The sequence below is a fragment of the Sylvia atricapilla genome, chromosome 5 (genome assembly GCF_009819655.1).
Source record: "Sylvia atricapilla isolate bSylAtr1 chromosome 5, bSylAtr1.pri, whole genome shotgun sequence".
Lineage (NCBI taxonomy): Eukaryota > Metazoa > Chordata > Aves > Passeriformes > Sylviidae > Sylvia > Sylvia atricapilla.
The window spans coordinates 38,848,517-38,871,698 of record NC_089144.1 but is presented as its reverse complement, the minus strand read 5'-3'; the positions used below and the strand labels follow the sequence as shown (position 1 = coordinate 38,871,698).

At 40.3% G+C, this 23,182-nt stretch overlaps 1 protein-coding gene and 1 long non-coding RNA gene across 9 annotated transcripts in view; both read left to right on the top strand.

Annotated features, from left to right (window-relative positions):
* Positions 1 to 23,182, top strand: part of PPP1R12A (protein phosphatase 1 regulatory subunit 12A) — a 112,217-nt gene that overhangs the window by 11,266 nt on the left and 77,769 nt on the right. The gene's annotated exons all lie outside the window — the stretch shown is intronic.
* LOC136361365 (uncharacterized) lies at positions 3,417 to 7,824 on the top strand. The gene is made up of 2 exons (XR_010743623.1): positions 3,417 to 3,817; positions 7,401 to 7,824. It is a non-coding gene; the product is annotated as an uncharacterized lncRNA (long non-coding RNA).

The window sequence follows — 23,182 nt, the reverse complement described above, 5'->3', positions numbered from 1 at the left end:
TCTGTACTTATCAATACACTTTTTTACTTAGCTTTTGGTAGCTGTGATTCATGAGACCTATATTACACCATACAGTTGCTTAAGTTTCTCTTTTTAGGAAGTTCTGTGACCTAGATGGAGGTGAGCATAGGGAAACACAGGGTAAAAAATAATCTTCTGGTCTTAAGATACAACAGTGACAGCGGTAGGAATTTTTTTAATCCAGGTAAATTGCTCCCCTTTCTCTTCTTCTGTCCTCCTGTCTCCTTGCTCTACTCATGTTACAGAAACTGTTTTTGACAGGTTTTTTTACAGAAACTGTTTGACAATTTTTGACAATCAAACCCATCTGCCTTGTAGCTTTTAATAAATAGGCAGTGCTGGTTGGTCATTGGTGCTTTTAGAGTTATAAACCAGTCTCCAAATACAAGTCTTACTCTATAGAGACCTTAACAAGGTGCTGGTGTTTATAGAAACCCAGCATGTGCCCTACTTGGATTTCTTTCTCCAAGGAACTTGTGATGAGGGTTGCTTCCTTTAGTACTATGAGCAACCATTGGGACAGATGATGTTTACATGTCTACTTCTCCTCCCTGTTAGAATACCTAAGATGGCTCTCCATACTCCCAAACCCATGAGTGCATTATAAATTTCTCCCTCTGGAATGTTTAAACTTTGTTTAATGCAAGGAATTGTTAGTATAAAGCCAAATATTGCAAGACCAATATAAATCGAAGATTTCCATATAGTTTGGCTTTTGTCAGCCTCAGAGCGTAGATTGTGAAATGCTTCTGGCACTTCTGGTGACTCTTGAGTCACTGGGAATATTATGACTCTGTTAACGTATTTTAACCTCCTTAATCCCAGTTGTTTTTCGTACAATCATAGAATGTTAAGGGCTGGAAGGGACCTTAAAGATCATCTAATCCCAACCAAACCTCTGCCACGGGCAGTGACACCTCCTGCTAGATCAGGTTGGTCAAGGCCTTACCAAAACTGGATTTGATCTCTGTCAGGGCTGGATCATCCACCACCTCCCTGGGCAGCCTGTTCCAGTGTCTCACCACCCTCACAGTAAAAAGTTTCTTTTAATATCTAGTCTAAAATTTCCCCTCTTTCTGTTTGTACCCCCTGCTGCTGGTTCAGACACTACCGTTCCTGACAGAAGGTCCTTCTCTAGCCTCCTGGTAGGCCCCTTTCAGGTGCTGGAAGATTGCTGTGAGGTCTCCATGGAGACTTTTCTTCTCTGGGCTGAACAGCCCTGATTGTCTCAGCCTGGCTCTGCAGGGGAGGTGCTCCAGTCCTCTTATCAGCTCCGTGGCCCTCCTCTGGGCTTGCTGCAACAGCTTCATGCCCTTACCTTGGGAGCCTCAGGACTGTACACACCGCCCCGGGTGGGGTCTCATAAGAGCAGAGGAGAGGGGGAGAATCTTCTCCCTTGATCTGCTGGCAGGGTATGGCTTGCCTTCCGGACTGTGATCGCATGCAGACAACTCAGGTTGAGTTTTTCATCAAACATCACCCCCAGTTCCTTTTCCACAGAGCTGCCCTCATTCATCTCTCCACCCAACCTGTAGGTGTGTCAGGGTGAAGTCCAGTTTTAGTAATGCTCTGGCTTTAGAAGTTGCATATAAGAATCTTTCTTAAAATCTTATGTTAAGATGCAGATACTACATACACCCAGTTTAGGTTCAGTGTGGTGGGGGGCGTTCTGCAATCCTCTTGCTTTCTGCATGTAGGACTTAAAAGTTCTAGACAATGTGGTGACTTGAATTTTATCAGTTGGTGGAACCTGACTCTGGGATAACAAATGTCTGGAAAGAAGTTAGTAATCACTGTAATTAACATTACAGAAGGTTGTCAATTTCTTAGAGGATAAGAATGAGTCCTTCCTTGGCTGAAACACAGTATTCATACAACAGCAATACTGTTGCCAGTTTAGCAGAGAATGAGGAGTGGAGGAAGTTCTGCCTAATACATGATCACGGAATCAACTACGTTGGAAAAGACCTTTGAGGTCCAGTCTATCTGGTGACCTTAGACCACCTGGTTGGCTAGACCATGGCACTAAGTGCCACATCCAGTCTTTCCTTAAACACCTCCAAGGATGGTGACACCACTACTTCCCTGGGCAGCCCATTCCAATGCCCAGTGATGCTTTCTGTGAGGAATTTCTTCTTAATGTCCAACCTAAACCTCCACTGGTGCAGCTTAAGTCTGTGCACTGTTGTCCTACAGCTGGTTGCCTGGGAAAAAACCCAACCCCCACCTGGTACAGCCTCCTTTCAGGGAGATGCAGAGTGGTAGGGTCTCCCCGTGAGTCTTTTCTTCAGGCTGAACATCTTCAGCTCCTTCAGCCACTCCTCACTGGACTGGTGTTCCACACCCTTCACCAGCCTTGTTGCCCTTCTCTGGACATGCTCCAGCATCTCAATGTCCTTCCTAAGCTGAGGAGGCCAGCACTGGACACAGCACTGGAGCTGCAGCCTCACCAGTGCTGAGTACCAGGGAACAATCCCTTCCCTGCTCCTGCTGGCCACACCATTCCTGATCCAGGCCAGGATGCCCTTGGCCACCTGGGCACACTGCTGGCTCCTGTTCAGCTGCTCTTAATCAACACCCCCGGGTCCCTTTCTGCCTGGCTGGTGTCCAGCCACTCTGTCCCCAGCCTGTAGCACTGCAGGGGGTTGTTGTGGCCAAAGTACAGGATACAGCATTTGGTCTTGCTGAACCTCATATCTTTGAATTCAGCCCATGGATCCAGCCTGTCTGGGTCCTTCTGCAGAGCCCTCTGACCCTGACACCCAGCTTGGTGTCGTCTGAGAATTTCCTAAGGGTAGACTCAATCCCCTCATCTCAACCACCAATAAAAATATTAAATACTGGGCCCAGAGCTGATCTGTGGGGGACGCCACCAGGGGCCATCCACCAGCTGGATGCGGCACCTTTCACCACCACTCTCTGGGCCCAGCCATGCAGCCAGTTCTTAACCCAGCAAAGGTGCACTTGCCCAAGCCGTGGGCTACCAGCTTTGCCAGGAGCGTGTTGTGGGAGGTGGTGTCAAAGGCTGATGAGTAGCAGAGTAATGAGGTCTTCTGTAATAAATAGGGAAAGGTAATGTGTCTGCCCCATTCTCTGCAAAGGGGCTGGAGAGAATGCAAGCAGCCTCTAATTTGAAAATTACACTGGGCGCAGTGTCTAAACTGCAAAATACAGCAGGGCTGTAATATACTGGCTAAGTGGGCTGGTCTGTCATGATAAGAGAATCCTCCCTTTAGAGCCAGCAAGGGGTGAGTTTCTGCAGTTGAGTCAGTGGTGTGGCTACTTTACTGTCTTGGATTTGAATGTGTACTCTGAGGCTTGTTTTACATGAGACTTTTGACTTGCCATCGAGTGTATGCCTTTGTCTCGGTCACAGGTAATGTCCAGAAAAGCAGGAATCAAAGGGAAGTGCTGCATCTCATCGAAATAGTGCAAACTGTCTGATTGAACTGGTTATGGGAAAGGCTGTAGGACTTGCAGTATTGAAGAAAGCTTACTGGAAATCTCTTGCTGAAGATGCTATAGTTACAAGTGGCTGTGGTCAAGAAAAGTTGCATTTTTGCAACAGGAATAGGTATCTTATAAGCAGGTAGCAGAAGGTTGATTAGAGCAAACTCTTAACAGTTTTATTTGTTTGCTTAGCTTTAGAAGTAGTTGGAGATGTCTGACTTTCTGATCTATTTCACTTAAACAACTTTTCATTTGTACCCCAAAAAGTGGTAGCCTGTTTTGAAAACAGGCTGCTGTGATGCCTGTGGTCTAAGTGGATGTACTTTTCTGCCCTCCCACATCAAGTGTAAGTTATATTTTATGGTTAATAGTTCTTAAGATTGAGTGGCTTTTCTTTGCAGCTATTAAGAGGTGTTTCCATGTCATATAGGTGGTTTGTTTTTTTTTTTACTCTTGTGATGTCCCCTGTGTTCCGGGTTGAATAGGCAGGTGTGCTCTAGAACCTTCAGATGTATAGTAGTGATGTAATTAATCTGCAATATCACCATGTCTTCATACTTTTTTTATTGGAGTTTACAGTTACTACAGTATACTCTAGCTTTTACTAGAGTATACAGTTACTGTATGGGTAGAACAGGTGCTTAGCTGATTGACAGTGCTCTTCAACCATAAAACAACAAGTTAAAATTTTAAATCTTTCAATCCTTGTTGCAATAAACTTTTCCAGCATTCTTTTTGAGCTTGAGTATTGAAGCCAGTGTCAGTAATATTTTTTTAGAAGAATGTTCAAATTTACAAGCTTTAACCTTAAAGTCTCTACTTTAGTGTTAGTATTGGGTTTAACCTGTGATTTCAATATACATGTCAAATACAATTAAATAATTCTGAAATTTCTGTATTGCGGTGATTCTTTCCTATATTTTGCCAGTAGTTGTAACAACTTGTACTTCTGCCAAGTGCCATAAATCACTAATCCCTTTTTTCCCCGAGTTCTTGCAAAAGACTGTGGGGAAGGAGAAGAATGGATGTTCTGCATTTGCTAACTGGTAAATGTACAAGTTGTACATGCCACTGAATTTGGAGATAGGGAAGTGTTTGAATGCACGAAGCGAAAATCCTGACTCTCCATCACTGTGATGTGGGATTATTTAATTTATAATTTCATCCAGCATTTGAGCTAAAACTGCTAAAAGTAGATACTAAATTCTTCAGTAGCAGCTGAATCTCAGGAGTAAGTAAAATTCAGTGCAACTTTTGTCTCAGTTGATGAAGTCCAAGTAAACTTGCTTGGATGAACTTAGATTTTATTTTGTGCATGCACTGGCACAGGCAGCTCCTTCAGTTTGTAACCAGCTATGATGTGTAATCAAGTATAGCCAGATTGCTCTGACCTCCTGCAAGCTGGTCTCCTAAAATGGAAATTATTCATTTTGCAGTTGGAAATGGGAGCCAAGCAGCTGTGAATTCCAGGAGACAAATACTGAGGCAAACTCATAACTTTGTTCTTCTGTTCAAAACCCAAAGGACAGTTGACTCTTGCATTTGCCACTTGCTTTCAATCTGTGATTTTTTTCCAAAAAGTCAGCAAGTGTTTGTATGAAGGCACTGCTTACTATCCAAAGCTTTGTGTTTCTTTCTTCAAATAAGTATTTTCTTTGTAATTCTTACTTTCCCTAACTTCCTCTCTTAAAACAACAACCTCAGCCATTGCTTCTGTGGCTGTTTTAGAGAGTTAATTTGCACTGAATCAGCTTTTACAGATTGAATGGCAGGAAACCAGGGTAAGTTGACAAATATGACAAATAATTGACAAATATTGACAAATATGTACGTTTTCATGCAGCAGTGATGCTGATCACCTGCAGTTTTAGAGGCTAGTGTGGAATTGCTGAGCTAAAATTATGTGCCTAAAAGGATACTTCCATGAATCTGTGGCTCAGAATTAAATGTACTGCCCGGATGAAAGATTCACTGTTTCATCCTTAGTTAAGGTTTGGAAATTGAAGACAAAATTTGGGTGAAAAATTGCATTAGTTGATAGTGTTCTGTGCTGTTCTCAGGGGACTACTTACTCAAACTTAGAAAACCATCATTTAGCTGTTGTAGAAATCTTTAGTCTGTTGAAAGTTTGCTGTGTATTTTAGGTTTTCATGGAGGATTCCAACTAGTGCTACTTTAGGTTGAGTTTTGATAAAAATCTGCCTTGTAGGCAGAAGCAAAGCTGGCAATATATGCAGGCAAACCACCAAACAGTCATGTTCCCAAGGGTCCTACATAAACCAGAAGAAAAATTATGCAGCCTCCTTAATCTGTGTTCCTGGTAGCCATACTGGATCTTTGCCTTTAAAGCAAAGAGGCTTTTGTGGTTGTGCCCTAAGGCTGCAAAATACCCAAAACAAACAAAAAAACCAACCTCAAAACAACTAATGCAATGAAAGGTGCAAAATCATAAGGATCTTTCCCAATATCCAGATCTTACTAAAAATTCTTTTCGGTGGAAAGTGCTTTTTGGGTGACCATTAAGAAGGTAAAAGACAAAACAGGGCTGTGCTGTTTGTTAAAAATGATGTAAAAGAAAAAAAAAAAAAACCAAAACACAACCAACTGGTTGGTTCTACTGGACCTTGAAGACAAAAACTTGCTGTTGCATTTGTAAGGTTTTACAGCCTTTCTGATTTAGGTCTTAAGTGGTAGACACTGTGAGCATGGTACTACTTTCTGTTTTGAGGTGGGTTGTATTTAGTTGTGTCAAGTACCTTTAGATGATGGTGGTTGAGTGTCTGGTGGAAGGTGATACTTCAGTGGCAGAAGTAGTATCTGGAGGATATTTGCTTAGCATTTGTCTGCTTACTTTTAGGTGAAATAAAATTGAGGGAATTTTCTTCAAAATATTTTTTTTTTTTTAGTCTGAGTTATGAGGCGTTTGATTTTTAGAGTCTAAGGAATTGACTTCCTTGAATCCTTGCCCATGCAGAGCAAGTACATAACTAGAGATGGGATGCTTACTAGAGCTGTGTACCAAACAATCTTGTTTCTTGCTGTATTCTGGTGCCTTACTTTTTTTTTATTCCCAAGGTTTCTGGAAGGAATAAAATTATTTTTGCTTTGCACTCCTTTTTCCTATGTACATTCAGCCAGCAGTTTTAAAGTGCTGTTTGATATTATATTGACCTTGCTAGCATGTAGTGTGGTCTTTCCTGTTTTATTCAGTCTGAGCAAGGAGTTTCTTTCCAGTTTAAATGCAAGCATACAGGCTTTGGTCTGCTGAACGGGGATGGCTTTGCTCAATCTATTCCTGGATCTTGGAGCTTACTTTTTTTGGCAGGTAGGTAGGCATGTGTTGTAATCTTTCCACCTACTGCAAAGTTAGTCTGGACAGACGTTGTGTGGTCTTAATTCCTGAAAAGCATGACATAGGAAGCAGAGAAATGAGTGGAGAGGAGGAATTGTAGCATACCAAGCAGAAAAGGTTTGTTACAAATAGAGAGTAACAAGTTTTGTTATAGCAAAGCATTCTTTGTTCCCCAAAGCAGAAATGTAAGATGCAGTTGTTAACTTTAGTGCTGTGTAAGTAAGCAAATGTTTATTTAATACATGGGTTATCTTATATTACTTTCTTAGAGTTTGCAGCAATCTTGCCTTATGTTGTCCTTTGTCTTTTTAGTAACATGTGAACAGGTGCCTGAGAGGTGCCAGGGGGCACTGGCTTGATGAGAAATGAGTTTCAACAGAAGGCTTTTTTGGGTGTGGCTTTTTTTTTTCTTTTTTTTTTTTTAAGTGAAAGTATGGTTTAGATTGTCTACTTTGAATTGGATACAGAAACATAGATGCCCAATATAGTGCTTCAGGAATATTGTTTGGGGAGATCAGGACTTTTGCTAGTGTGCTAACTAATGCTTGTCTGTCTGGTTTTCTTGTTTTGTTTTTAGTTTTTTCTTATCCTTTTTGGAGATACTGCTGTTTTTTTCTACACTCTGGTAACTTTTTGGCTACTGAAGCAGAAACCTCTTCCAGAAAACGTGAACTGCTCCACAGATGTGGATATAGATCTTTCTGGAGATCCTGGTCTGGTGTTTAGAGCTCTTAGTTGTTACAGTAACATGGGAACTCATGTGGCACCTGCTGAATTCAATGGCCTGCCTCTCATGATGGGCCTGACATCCAGACACAGCAGAAATTCCTAATGAAACAGTGACTTCACTTGTGCTGGGCTTTGCACAGACCTCTGAAGACACCATTCCTGCTCTGCAGTGTGTCATAGTGGAAGATGTGTATGAAGTTTGGGGAGGAGGAACACCGTCAAGTACATGAAAAATGCTTGCTTGCATTTTATTGTTTGATTCTTTTTGAAGATTTTTTTTTTTTTTTACTTATACCATTTTGTCAAACAGATTGTACTTAATTTTATCTGTAACTAGTGAATTGAGGGGCACTATAGTAGTGTTGGAAGCATGGGGAAATTGTCGTTGGTTCTTGGGCTGTTTGGTGTTTGCTTTGTGGTGTTTTGTTTGTTTGTTAACTTACCTGATTAATTTGAGTAGTTGGGTAGACTTAATTATTCAGCTTCTTTAGGTTAACTTCACTCCAACCTGTAAACATTTTGGCATTTTTTGGAAATGGGGATGTTATTGTGTGACATTATCTGATCTTGCAAATTGTAAATTTTTTTGTAGTAGTAATTTAATGTAACAGCTATTAAAGGAATGTTATCTTGCTGTTTAAAGTCTTTAATGTGGCAGGGAGGATCTTTCAACAATCTCTGATTTTTTTGTTAGGTTTTCATTTATAGAAAGCCAAGATCCTAAAGTAATAAACTAAAACTACACAGTCGATTAATTTCTTGCATTTGAGATGGTATAAGTTAAGATCTCTGGTGGTAAAAAGATCTTAAAGTTGGGTATCTAAAATCCACCCAAGAGGTGATAAAACTGTTGCTATCTGTTACTTGAGGGCGAAGAAGGAATGGGTTAAATTTTGTATATTGATATTAAAGTATTCTAAAGATTTTTTTTTAAAGTAGATGGGCTGTAACTCTTGCTTCTAGCTCATTTTAATTGTTAATTTCAGCAAATTTTATCTTGCTTTAACTATAGTTCTGTAGTTGTGGTGTTCTGAACATGCTTCGACTTTAAGCATCCAATAAAAACAAAGCAACTTGCTTGCAGTAATGGAAAAAATGACTCAGTCCAAGTTGAGAACAGAAATTAGCTAAAAGGCAAACAGTAATTCTTAAAACAGAAGCTAAGTTTAAGCACTTCATAATCGAGGTTGAAGATCATTCTGTACTTCTGGTTTTCCAGTTACACGAGTGCTTCAGTCATAGTGTTCAGTGTCATTTTTAGTAAAATTTCCCAGTTTTGCTGAATAGATTTCATACTTCGGTTTCCTGTGATTGGTCTACTACTATCTTAGTTCAAGACCATAAGACAACACAGTACAGTCATGTGAGATTAAGGTACAGTTTGACTGAGGAAACTCAAACTGCACGTTACAAATCACACCTGAAGAGTGAGGGTGGTGTCAGTTTGCTTGTCTTCTGCCAATAGCTGTGTGGCTTCTTTGGAGTCAAGGGGAGGTTGCTGCTGACACAAGGGCCACCAGCTGTTCAGCTCCTCTGGTACCTCGTCTGCATGCCAGAGTTCCAGGATGTAGATCAGTTCTCAAATGAAAGAAATAAGCCATTTCCTTATGAGCAAGACAAATCATGTATTACAGTTCCACATTTAACCTTCATTTAGACCTCGTATCTTCAGTTCAAGACCTTAAGTACAGGGTAATTTTGAATATTAAGCATTAATAGGGAAGATTGCTGTAATTAGGGAGTCATTACTTCATAGTTGAATGAGGCTAGCTCATAGATGTCTCATAAAAAAATATATTAATCGAATCAACAATAAGGTGCTTCTTTCCTTGGATTCTTGTTTAATTCAAACTGTTCTAACTGTACCTTTGCCCAAGCCAAAACTAGTAAATATCATCTTCTTTCTAAAGTACATAGTCATATTCTGCAGTGTTGTATTCTGGCTAGGCCTGTTGTTAGACATGTAGCAGATACCTGCCAAAACAATACTTGGAACTTGTGTTGCAAGTGGATAGACATTTATTTTATAGATGCTTCTTTGATTACCTTGGTGCTCTCTAAAAATGCTTATAAATAACATGGCAGGAATTAACTCCTGCTTTTATGACATCCAAATGAGCTCCAAATTACAGAACACTGGTTTTGTCATCAAGTTTCTCAAGAGGAAGTGAAAATTAAACACAGAATCACTTTTTTTTTCGAGGTGATGATTCTCAGTTTTACACTTACTACCTTCCTCCATCCAATCTTTGATGTTAGCTCAGACTTGAATGCCGTCTCCAGTAGGCAGATGGCTTAAGGCACGAGTGTGTGTAGACTTCTTCCCTAGATAGCATTAGCTTCTCAAGTAAGAATAGAGAAGTTCTGGAGCAGGGGCTTTGGTGTACTTTTATAGGCACTAACCACATTTCAGTCTAGCAGTTCTGTAATCTCATTGTTAGACTGCACAAACACCTGAACACAGCAATTTGAAGCATGGGGAAAATGGACACAGTGAGCCCTTTTTTGTTATTTGTGATAACATCAGTTCACGTTACACTTGATAATTTCTTCACCAGCTATTGTTGATTGCTTTTAAGAAATTATTGATCAGTGCCTGACACCTTTATCTGAAAACCTCAAATTTTAATGCTTTTGTAAGAAACAATAGTTAATTTCTTTTTAAGTCTTGATAGGACTGTACTGTAGACCGTAGTGAGCAAGACTCAAGAACTGCATCTTGCTTCTTCTCCTGGAAACACTTCTGTAAATACAACTTCATTGGAATTATCTGTCAGGCTTGCAGATTTGCAGACAAACTTTATACCCTTGGTATACTTGGAGCCGTCTTTTTCAGTGCTCAAGTTTAAAATTATATCTTTTAGGTTCTCCAGACTATAGCTATAGCTTTAACACATCTTTCTAATGTTTGCCTTCTCTGTAACATTGAACAACTCATATCCAAGCGCAGGGTTTGCATCTGTTTTAGCTAAATGAGTTGCTTAGTAAAAGGAACTATCTATGGTAATACCTAAACCTGCTTTACAGCAGTGCTTATCAAACTACTTTTTCTGGTCTGTTAGATAATTATATGCTCTGCTTTTGGAATAGTGTGGTTAAATGCAAACCCTAGAGCAGCAAGATCGTGTATTTTGTGTCACCATTGTTTTTGCTTGCCATCTTCATGTGGGACAGCTCAGCTCAGTTTTATTCAGTTTGGTTAATGACCTTATCCATTCATAAATGTATGAGTGTCATGTCGCTTTTCATTAAGGCTGTGGGAATTGATTCTCATAACCATCTTAAACCTTTTTCTTCTGAAACTCAACATGTACATTGATTTTAGTGCAAATATCTACATATTTTATTGATGAGTATATCCAAAAAATGATGTATGAAGATACAGAGAACAGCTGAGAAGTTACTGGAAGTTTCTTGACCAGAAAGAAACTTGATTTGGATTCAAGTAGTCCAGATCTGAACTTCCCCTTCTTCATTTTACACTCAGAAAGTGAGTGTTGCATTCTGCCACATATCTTCTTTCACAACTGTCGTCTGCAGTTGAGATGCAATTTTGTCACTAAAATGAGGATGAGCACTGCCCCAGGTTGTGTTCAAGGTCAGCTGTTTGTAGGGTTTCAAAGAATGCTTTACCTTTGTCATCTTATTGGCTTAAAACTTCAAAATCGCATATTAAAACTTTTGAGTTTCCCTGACCAGAACTTCCATTATTATCCTAATTTATCATAAAGACTGGTGGCCTGAATTTTGTTGATAATCAGTTACCATCTCTTCTTGACATTCCTGGGCAGCAGGAGTGAATGAGGAAAGAGGAAGATATGAACTGATTCTAAAATTTTTAGCTAGTGACTGGTTAAGAAGGCCCAGAGTGACTGTGCAATGTCAACTCCTGTTTCTGTAGGGCCCCACGTCTTGTGCACTGCAGCTTAAGATGCTTAAATACAAAGTATGTGACTGTTTTATCTACCTGTTCTGTCTCAGACATTAATGATTTCCATGGGAAGAAAGTAAACTATAGCCTGGTCTAAGTTGGAAAGGCAAAATCTCACCTGCTGCCTCATTTCCTTGTCCCTCTTGCTCACTAGCGTTTTACAGAGGAGTGCTTGTGATACTCATGTTTGCAGTGTGCTACAATTGTGTCATCTTTTGCCTAACCTAATTCAGTCTTAATGAATAAGTCCTCAGCAGAGCAGTAGTAGGTATTTTCTGAAATACTCCTAAAGCCAGGAGTGTTAATGCTGTATTTATTGCTTCAGTTTTAGTCTGCTTTATATTAAGTGCAGGACTGATGGGGAGTGACTTGGAATCTAGAAGTGTATCAATGTAGTCCTTTCAAACAAAACTTCAGCGTCCCAGCTGAGGCATCCCACAGTGACAATCTCTGCTCTTTAAGAATTCTTCTTAGGAGAGCCCATATATGTGGCTTTTTGAGTCTGTGACCTTGTAAAATGTGCTTTTAGCAAGCTGATACCCTGCAGAGCAAGAATATAGTTGTAGCTACTCTAAAGTTACCTGAAGTAGCTCGGTACAATGATACATTTTTCTGAACTAAGAGTGCATTTACTTTTGATAGAGGTATAGATACTGTGAACTATGGTGCTGTTGTTATAGACTAAATCCCTACTTGAGCACAAGTAGCAGCTCCTGTACATTATTCCCATGCCCACTCACGCTTGTATAGGGAAGTTTCATTTGTTCACTTGGCAAGTCAAGTGGTTGATGAGCTTGCAGTTGGAGTGCAGTAACTTCTAAAATACTGATGTAAGAACTAATTGAACAGTCCATTAAATTGCTGCTTAGGTCCACCCAGTGACACGATCTTGAGAACTAGTCCTAGCTCTCCCCTGTGGATAAAGTTACATAAATCTACAACTTCTTGAAGAATGTTTTTAATTTGTGGGAATATTAGCCAAATAAATTCCAAACTTGAGTAGTGATCGCTCCTGATTCACAGTCTGGCATATAGGTTTCAAATGTGTTCAGCCTGAGGGTCAAATTTAAGATCAGACTAAAGTTTCATCTTTTACACAAAGGTAGCTGTAATATTTTGTATTTTTACCATGGTCACATATGTACTCAGTTTCTATAATAAAACTCGTTCTGGGTCCTGTTTGACTACACACTGCTTAGTTTCTCTACTTTGTTTTTTGTTAGTGTTTTTGTTAGATGGACTGTATTTGCTGAGGTGCAAATGGGCAGCTAGGTCTGGCAGCAGCTGATATTTACTGGAAGAAATAGTTCTGTTCAGATTGTGTTAATCTACCAGCACATTTTTTTGTCCTTAGGAGTCAATAGACTGTGTGCTGATTGAAGAGTTACATTCTAGTCCCACCTAAAGTAGGTGCAAAATGTCCTACTTAATTGAACAGATTTGGTAACCTGGTACACAGAATACTGTGAGGTTTGGATATCTATTTGAAGAGGAAACCCAGTATTGACTAAACTCTGCATTTTGTTGGTAAAACTGACCTTTCATTAAGATCAATTGTAAAATTCTTATGTAAAAAGATTAATGCAAATATTAAGGGGAGATAGTATATAAAAAGTATGGCAGAGTTCTCTAGAAATGTTGATACTGTGTTAGAAGTGTTGCTTCCCAATGTTTAAATACTTGCACTTGTTTAAATGATTCTTTATGAAAAATAAACTAGGGCTAAAAGATACTGTTGTCATGCTGGCACATACCTCTGTCTGCAGCTTTTTGTATTCCTGTATTTACCTGTCTGATCCTGAAGTGCATACTAATTTCTTTCTTGCCCCTTCTAGACTGATGTTTCCTTCCACTGTTGTGAAAGCTCCCTTGCCCTTCTCAAGTAGAAGCCCTGCAGTTCTCTCTGTTTTACACCCCTGTCTGTTCAAGAATGTTGCTTTCTTCAGTTCTCCCTGTCCTTTCTCTGCAGACTGTGTATTACCATCTCCTTATAAGCACTTGCTTGTTAGAGTTATTCTTGTTGGAATCTAGGCTACAAATAATCTTTCCATGCAGCAAGTTGCTGCCTCTGATAAATGCAGGCTGCAGCCAGTGGCTGGCAGGGAGATTAATTTGCTGTCAGACCCTTGAATTAGGCTTTTCTGGTACTTTTCATTTGCACCAAAATCAAGGATGTTGTGTTTATGAATGCTACCTGCAGTTTTGAAATTCATCTGGTCTTAATATTATGTAAAGAAATGCATTCAGTTGAATATTAAGCTGTAGATTCTTCTGGAAGCCTACTTACATGAGCTCAGTTAAGGCAAAAGTAATGCTACATGTGTGAGATTTAACTCTAAAGTATCTTAAAAATGTACTGCAAATGTTCGTCTTCACTGTGATATATAAACTAAATAGACTACATGGATAGATTTGTGTAGGCATTTTCCATGGGAATCCCAGTGCCTTATATGGTCAACTTGCTTTGTAGTGTTCCAGTGAAATGAAGGCAGTCATCCAACAACAGGGAAAAAAAAAAAAAAACAACCTAGCCCAGCTGTCTTTAGCTTTGTCTGTAATACCCTCTTTCTTGGCCTCCTTCAGTAGCACAGTAGCTAATGATTAAAACTGAAAATGTGGCAAGAGCCTGTGTAGCTAGTAGAAGAAATTTCTTTTCTGGCGATGACTTTATACTAAAGATTTAATTAATTTAATGAAGGGTAGTAGCATATTGATAACACTGCTTTATTGCATAATGCACTTTTGCTATCTTGTAACCTGTTGTGCCTCTACCCAAGCTTGTAAACTGGTTGTAATTCCAGTAGCTGCTACAAGCAGAGCAGGGTAGAGGGGAGAATCCCCTCCCTTTGCCTGCTGGCTGTGCTCCTTTTGGTGCAGCCCAGTGTTGGCTTTCTGGGCTGTGGGTGCACACCGATGGCTCATGTGGAGTTTTCATCAACCATCAGCCCAAGTCTTTCTCCACAGGGCTGCTCTCAATCGCCTTTTTGCCCACCCCTGTGGGTGTGCCTGGGGTTGCTGTGACCCAGGTGTAGGAGGTGGCACTTTGCTTTGTTGAACTTCATGAGGTTTACATTAGCCCACCTCTCAGGCGTGTCCGGGGGCCCTGGATGGCACACAGTGTGTTGTGCTCAGCAGACGTGCTGAGGGTGCGCCTGCTCACACTGGCAGTGCTGCTGACAAAGATGTTGAGCAGTACCTGCCCAGCTCCTGAGGGACTCCACTGGTCACTGCTCTCCACATGGACAGTGGGCCATTGGCCACAACTCTTACACGCAGCCATTCAGTCATTTCTTTATCCACCAAGTGACCCATCAATCAAATCCATGTCTTTCCAGTTTATAGGGAAGGATATCATGCGGGACAGTGTCAAACAACTTGCATAAGTCCAGGTAGATGGTGCCGTTTGCTCTGCCCCATCTACCAATGCTGTAGCTCCATCATACACTAAGAGTTTAAATAAGTGCCTTTGGAGGCTTGCTTATTAAGGGATTGCTTCAGAGGGATCTGGTTCAGGTTCCTCTGGAAAGAGCATCTGGGTATAGTAGCACCAGTGAGGTAAACTACCCTGTGCTTACTCTCAAGTAGTAGGATGCACAGAAGCTTTACTGTAATTCTCTGTGTGGTAATTTATATACCAATATTTTAAAAAACCCTCCTGAATGAAAGACCAGATTATTAAACTTAGTCATACCTCTTTATTCAGATACACAGAATCCTGTTGAATGCAAGAACGTCATTACTTTTACTTGTAGTCCTAATTAAAAAAACACAAGGTATTTTCTATTGCAGGAAAAGAAAAAAAAACAAACCAATAAAGCCCTTCATCACTTACCTACTGTGATGAGAGAAGTATCAATAAAAATGCTACAGTATTAATTTAAATAGTAGTTAAGAGGGTTTTTTCCTCTATATAGCTATGTGAGACCTTAACATTCTTTCAGTTGATCATACAGCTCCAGTGCCTGATTTGTGTGAAAAGGAGAGGCCAGTCTGCTGAGACCAGTGACAAGTCATCTTTGCTTCTGTTGATACGGAGCGTTCAAATCAGTTCTCAAAAAAGCAGCTTTTGTTTATTTATGTCTTTGGGTTGCAGCTTCTACTGACTGTTCAAGTTCATAACGACTGGAACTCATTGTTTTAGGAGAAATGGTGAACAGATCTCTCTTATTAATGATTTTTAGTCTTGTGTTTTTAGTCATGGTCATCAATGTCATTTTGTGCTAGGCTGAAGAGTTCTGCCTGTCGAGTTCTTTTTCTGGGAGAAAGTCCATCCCTTTGACTAAGACTTTGAATCTCTGTGAAGTCTGTTCTCTTACTGTTTTCAGCTAAGAAGCTGTAAAGGAGAGTGGAATTTTAATACTAAATCAGATTGGCAGAAACAAAATCTCCTTGGATGGATGTTTGTATCAATATTGTAGCATTTTGCAGTGAGATAGGATTTTTCAGCAGAAAACCTTTTTTTAAATATCTTCAGGTTTACCAGAAGAGTGCTTCAGGGAAAAGCTGATATCCAAAAGAATATACCAAGACCTAAAAAACCCTACAGTACCATACAGTGATATATCTATGTTAATTTTTAGTATGATAATTCAGAACAGAGAAGCTGTACAGATGTCAGAGTGCTGTGGACTTGTAAAATTCACTTAGATTTAGGCTGATGCTATCTGTGCTGTGACCTCTTTGCCTCCACTAGCACAGAGGAGGAAAGCTGTAAGATGCAAAAATAGAGTAGGGACGTAGGAGTGAGTCAGAAGAGTGGAGGCAAAAGCAAGCTGTCAGATGTGGGCTGGCTGTCAGGATGAAACTGAGAGTTAGGAAAATTAAGTGGTAGTGTGGAAAAGAAAGACTGATATTTGGAATACTGAAGTAATGGAACTCGGTTGTTGGTATATTAGATATGAGGTAATTAACCTGAAATCTGTACTTGGACTTAACATGCATTAACCTTTTAATACTCTATTATGTCATCATACCTAGATTATAGGGCCTCATAGAGTATTTGCTCTTGGGATACTTCAGGACGTCTGATAAAAGATGCTGTTGCTCATCAAAATTTTGCTTTATCAGTGAGGGGGAAGAGAATGGTGTATAGAAGACTGCAGGGAAATCTGTATGCACTTGTGATTGTAAGTGTAATGAAAGGAAGCTTTCCATTAGCCATGTAAAGTAATGGATATCCTAAAAACTCGGTTCCATGGTATTTCAAATCGTATGGTTAAGTCAGAGGATATGGCTTATGACAACCTTTTTGTGTGTTTTGGTTGTTTTATGATCTGTAAAGCAATAACTTTTGAGGTGGCGGTATTATAAATCCTGCTTTTGTACCTAAATGGTTGTCAGGTGGCGAGGAAGAGCTCATGAGAAAGTGCAAGTTCTATTTAGAACAAGATTTAAGTAGTACAGGCTGAACACTGAACTGTAAAGAAAAATCCATAATTTTGAATAGCCACACATTATGGAAATACCGATCATTTCACAGATTGAACGAAACAAGTTCCTTTAGCCACAGGGAAGTAGAGATCATTTAGGACTGTACACAGGACATAGGTTTGTGGGGCAAATCACTTTGGTTTAGGCAGTGTTAATTAAAGCATTTCCTAGGCCTGGAATATCTGGCTGTTCGGCCTCACTAATGCGTACATATATGGTGATAAATAAATATTTAATATCAGAATCCTTGGAGAAGCATAAAGCTCTAGTGCATTCTGCCTAACCTAATAGTGAAAATTAGGCTGGCAGAGCAGCTTTCCCCTCCAGAGGTTTTTTTGTAGAGGTATGCACTGTAGAGGAGGAAAAGCAAGCTCAAGGCATCAAAGGTTGTCTTCTGGAATGCCAGGGAGTAGGTTTCTCTTTTCTGTGTAACATGGAGTCAGTTTCTCACCATGTACTCTGAGGTGTTTGGCCCCTAGCCTGATGGATAGAGCTTTTGTGAAAATAAATTGAGAACCACTTTTCAAAACAGTTTGCATTGCAGGAGCTTTCAGTTTACAGCATGAACGGTGGATGATTGAATGGTTGAGAAAATCATGTGGGCCTTTGTCCATTTGTCTTAAATGTGGCAACTTGGAAGTCTTCCCTGTCAAACTCTACCCCTGTCCTTGCTACTGCTCCTCCCCTTCCAGAGCACTGAGTCGTTGCCCACCAAAACTCTCCAGCACTTAGATGTTCCCCGTGCTCAGGCAGTGTGCGTGTTTTCTCCATAAAGTCAAAGCACAAAGCAGTTTTATTTTTTGTGGGTTGTTTTTTTTTTTTGTTTTTTTTTTTTTTTCCCCCCCCACTTGTTTAGCATTTGTTCATAGGTGTTTTTGGGGGAAATGCAGTCAGTAAAGCCAGTGTGCATTCATATAACTGACCTTGAAGCCGAAGTGCTTTTCAGCCAGGTTTTCATTTTTGTGCTCTTTAATAATAATCGTATTTAACTAGAGGTCTGTTATACAAGAAGCAAACTTTAAAACATTTGTGATTGATTTTGTGATGACATACATACTGCTAAGGTCAGGTAAACAACAGACTTCTGGGCTTTGTTATTTCTTTCAAGCTGACACAGTCCTGGTAAAGAGAAGGTCAGTGTGTTTTCTGTCCTGATGCAATTCAAAGATGTCAGCAGCCTCTCAGAAGTTAGAAGACAACACAAATCAATTACTGCATAATTAGCAATTTAGGTTTTCTCCTTTTCTCTAGAATCCTTTTTAGACTGAAACTCGGAAGTAGCTGCAGCTTCAGATGCAACTGAGGCAGTACTCTACTTTGCTGCTTTGAAAAGGGTGTGCTCTTCCTCCCACCATGTTTTCTTTCCCTCCTCCGTTTTTGTTTGTTTCAGTGGGTGGGGAGGAAGAAAAGGTTGTTTCTGCCTTGCTGGTTAGTGAACTGGCTAATGGAGAGTCTGACAAATGCTTTTGGGAGTGTGCAGTTGAGAATGAGGAGGGAGACTGAGACCTCCCTGTTTGTCAACAGTGAGCTCGTGTAGAATCATGCCCTGAGTGATTATGATTAGTGTATGTTAGTTCAAAGGAATTAGGGTTTTCTGGTTTTATAACACTACCTCCTGCAGGGAACACATTATTGCTTAAACTCATCTTGAAACATAGGCAAATTATCGGATAGGAATGGTATTTATAAGTACTTTGAAACATAGTCATCATCTGAATGTAGTAGATTCTGAAGCAAAATATTCAGATGATGGTCTAATTGCTATCAACTGGGATATGATTTTTGTATAACTGCCTAAAATCAAGTGTAGCAGGGAAAGAAGATCATAAAAACTCACTTTAAATGCTTTCCTAAAGTGTATGTTTTGTATCAGCATTCGACTACAAGAACTTTTACCAAAGGTATGTTCTCCTAATCTCTTAAAAGTGGTATTGTATGCAGCTAAAGACAGTAAAAAAATTACATCACTGGCAAGTTTCTTTAGTGCCTTTTCTCTTTGGAGCTCGTTTCTGAACTTCCAAAATTTGCCATGCAGAACTGAGAAGCTAGAGGTGAACTGCTGCAGCATGTGTACAAATGTCTGAATTCCTTCTTCTCTGGCAAAAGTGCAGAGGACCCCAGGATTTTGCCACGCTGATTTTGGCATATATACTGTGGGTGACAGTTGCTAATCTAGTTACAATATTTTTCTCTTACTTGCTTGCTTGGATAAAAATGCCCTTAAGAAGTTTAGCAAGAACTACAAAATTCAGAGTTTACTGGCTTACAAGTCTGCCTTTACACACAGAGATGACTTGATTTGTGAGGATCACAGCTGGCAAAGCTGGCAGCCCACAGCTTGGACAGGAGCACTCTTTTCTGGGTTAGGAACTGGCTGGATGGCTGAGCCTAGAGAGTGGTGGGGAATGGTGCTGCATCCAGCTGGCAGCCAGGCACCAGTGGTGTTCCTGAGTGGTCTGTGCTGGGGCCAGTTCTGTTCAATATCTTTATTGATGATATGGATAAGGGTGCTGAGTCTGTCATTAGTGAATTTGCAGATGACACTAAGTTGGGAGCATGTGTCAATCTGCTGGAAGGTAGCATGGTTCTGCAGAGAGACCTCTAAGGGTTGAATGGATGGGCAGAGTCCAATAGGATGGTGTTTAGTAAGTCCAAGTGCTGAGTCCTGCATTTTGGCCACAATAACCCCCTGCAGTGTTATAGGCTGGGGATGGTGTGGCTGGACAGTGCCCAGACAGAAAGGCACCTGGGGGCACTGGTGACATCAGCTGAACATGAGCCAGCAGTGTGCCCAGGTGGCCGAGAATGCCAAGGGCATCCTGGCCTGGATCAGGAGTGGTGTGGCCAGCAGGAGCAGGGAGGTCATTCCTCCCCTGTCCTGGGCACTGGTGAGGCCACACCTCGAGTGCTGTGTCCAGCTCTGGGCCCTCAGTTTAGGAAGGACCTTGAGACACTTGAGGCATGCAGAGGAGGCAACGAGGCTGGTGAGGGGCTTGGAACACAAACCCTGTGAGGAATGACTGAGGGAGCTGGGGGTGTTTAGCCTGGAGGAAAGGTGACTCAGAGGTGACCTTATCACTCTCTACAGCTCCCTGAAAGGTGGTTGTGGTCAGGTGGGGATTGGTCTCTTTCTCCAGGCAGCAACTGATAGAACAAGAGACACAGTCTCAGGCCGCACCAAGGGAAATATAGGTTGGATATTTGGAAGAAGTTTTTTACAGAAGGAGCGATAAAGAACTGAAATGGTCTGCTAGGGGAGGTGGTGGAGTCACCATCCCTGGATGTGTTTAAAGAGAGACTGGATGTGGCACTCGATGCCATGGTTTAGTTGAGGTGTTAGGGCTGGGTTGGACTTGATGATCTTGGATGTCTCTTCCAACTCAGTGATTCTGTGAAAGGCTCTGTAGAGGATGGAGAAAATAGAGCTGTATCCTTGCCCTATCTGTTAGCTCTTCCCTAGAACTTCTAGAGACTTGAGGGATAGCAGACATGACCTCCTGAGGCGCTGCAAGTTGTGCCACTCAGAATGGGTGTGAGGGGAACTGTGACTTGGAGAGTCATAAAGTCTTGCCATGTGATCTGCTGTCTTAGGTGTTCAGTGGCAGTGGTGAAGGTGATACAGCATCCATCAGAGCATACAAACAAATCCACCAGAATGAGGCTTGAGATGATATTGGTAGTGAAGCGCATACAGCAGTTTGAAGAAAAAACGGCTTTTGTAATATGCTGACAAAAATGACAACATTTTTAGTATACCAGTGCTTCTAATATAGTGCCAAAAACTCAGCATGTATCATTCTTGACTTCTGTATTAGAGTAAGTATCAGAGACTCTGTATCAGAGTCTGTTTTGCTTTTTAATGCTATGAGAACAACAGTAACACTGGTTGCAGATGCAGTCTAGAGAACTGCTTCTCAAAAATACTCAGTTTGTGCTGGGTTGTCATGCACTGTGTGCCAAAACAGCAGTTAGTCTGATACTTGATGTGCTGAGGGTATACTATGACCAAAAAAAGAGAAATCTGTTTTAGCTCAGGTTTGGGGAGACATACTTCAAGGTGTCCTCCCCTGGGGAAGCCTGTTCAGGTTCTGCACTGAAGGTGTCTCTGCTAGTAAGCTTTCATGAATGTCTGTGAGCAGTTGTACTGAGTGGGGTAAGCTTTCGTCTGGCAAGGCTGCAAGCTTAAAAAGCCTCGTTGGACCCATGTTGTTTCAAAACTGTTTGCTACTGCCCCAGATCATAGGAGTGAGTGTCAGCTGCATTCCTTGTTGATCAGGTCTGGCTCCATGGTGCAAAAAAAGCAGTGGTGCTGTTGGTAAAGCTAAGCAAAGCTTTTGGGACAGTATAACTGTGTTGACATGCTATTGCCTTCCTGCTGATAAGCCTAATGAACCTCATTTATCTTAGAATCATTCACATGGATTATTTTTTGTTTGTTTGTTAATTTTTTTTTATTTTGTCCAGTATGGCTGACAGGCTAACACTTTCAGGCATTTCTGTTGCTGCTTTGCAGCACTGGTACAGTGTTACCAGTCCTTTGCTGTTTCCTAGGTATTTCACAATCTGTTTAGAAGACAAACATTGGCAAACTTGAAGCTGCATTAGTTCTTGAATAGTGGCTAGGGAGCTGCCCAAGCACACTTGTGATTTGTATTACCAAGATCTACTAAGTTAAAATAATGATCAATGGGATTTTAATGTTCTTCCTTATTACTAGTAGACTAGAAGGTATATCAGCCTCATTATGCAAGACAAAACTTTCTAATTCTTTCAAAATACAAAATAGAAGTATTTGTTGACCAATTATCTATATTTATATTTATTTATTTATATAAGACCTATATTTAATGCTGGTTTTTTTCATTCATAATGTATCTAAAAAATGCTTTAGTATTCCTGTCCATGACCGCTGTGTTTTTTCATTGATGTTTGTAACTTTTCTTTCCAAATTTTTATTCTGTTACTTTAAGCTTCTACTACTTATACTCATTTTTACTTCAGATTTTATCAATTGTCTCTGTTTTATTTGTTAAAAAATACTTTTAAATTGCTCCTATACTTTTGCTATATTTCTTTACTACTATTAAAATAAAATTGCTTTTTAGAATAATGGCTTCTGGTCCATGTGATACCCGTTGAGAGGATTGAAAAAGAGACTTGAAAATTTGCTCTTTTAAAATGCCGTGTATTGTGTGTCTATAGTGATATATACTGTGGTGGATGGGTCTAAATAAACTTAGATTGTTTTACTTGTTGGCTGTTGTCTTCCTGACCATTTTTCAATGTAATTGGGATGTAAGTGGTTTCTTAGGAACTTGTGATTACTTGCAGTTTCTTTGTTAATCTGTCATAATGAGTTTCTAATGGGACAACTGTACCAAAGAATTTCCTGTTTATATAGACCAGAGGGAATCCGATGTCAAAGCTGGTACTTCTGTCCTGCTCTTCTGGGAGAGAGAGGATTCTAAAGTGGATGTTGTTAATTTTGTGTCTTGATGTCTGTCCCTGTTAACTGACAGGGACAGTTAGTTTTAAATTTAAACTTCTAAAAAATCCAAATTTTTCACGGCTGTTTTCTTGTGCTAGTGAAACATTTGGATTTTTTAGAAGTTTAAATTTGAAAGTTGTGGGAGGTGGGACTGGGGTTGCTGCTGGGGCAAAGGAAGCCCCCACACGGGAGCGCAGGTTTCATCTACCCTCCAACCAGTGAGGCTTTGCTTAGCAAGTTCACAATGTAGCGAGCCTATTGAAGAGGGTGTTAAGTTACACTATGGCAAAAACGCCTTTTTTAGAAGTTGCAAACTAAGTCTGTGCAGATGAACAGCTGCATAGCTGGCCTTTGAGAAATACTTCTTTTTAGTCTTTATTCTTGACAGAGGCTTGTGGTGTGTTTGATTGTTTATTATCTCTTTATTTGTTGAAACAAACAATTTTATTAACTATTCTGAAGCATGCATGTAAATTATTTTAGAAGATTGTTTAGCAAAGGGACACCACGAATACACTCTTTTTTTTTTTAACTTGCAAAGGCTTCTTTAAGTGACTTGGCTGACTTTAATTTTGGCTTTAGGTATATCCTGATGTCATCTTACTTGCAGCGAATTTGAGTCTTGGTGACCTTTGTCTCTTGCAAGTACCTTACCTTTTGGAGACTACAGGGACGTTTTTTGTGCAGATTAAATGAGAAAAAAGGCTTTGGGCAGGTTGTTCCAAATGATGCTCTGTGTGTTCCTACGATGTGGAATATGAAAATGTACATGGAAATTACC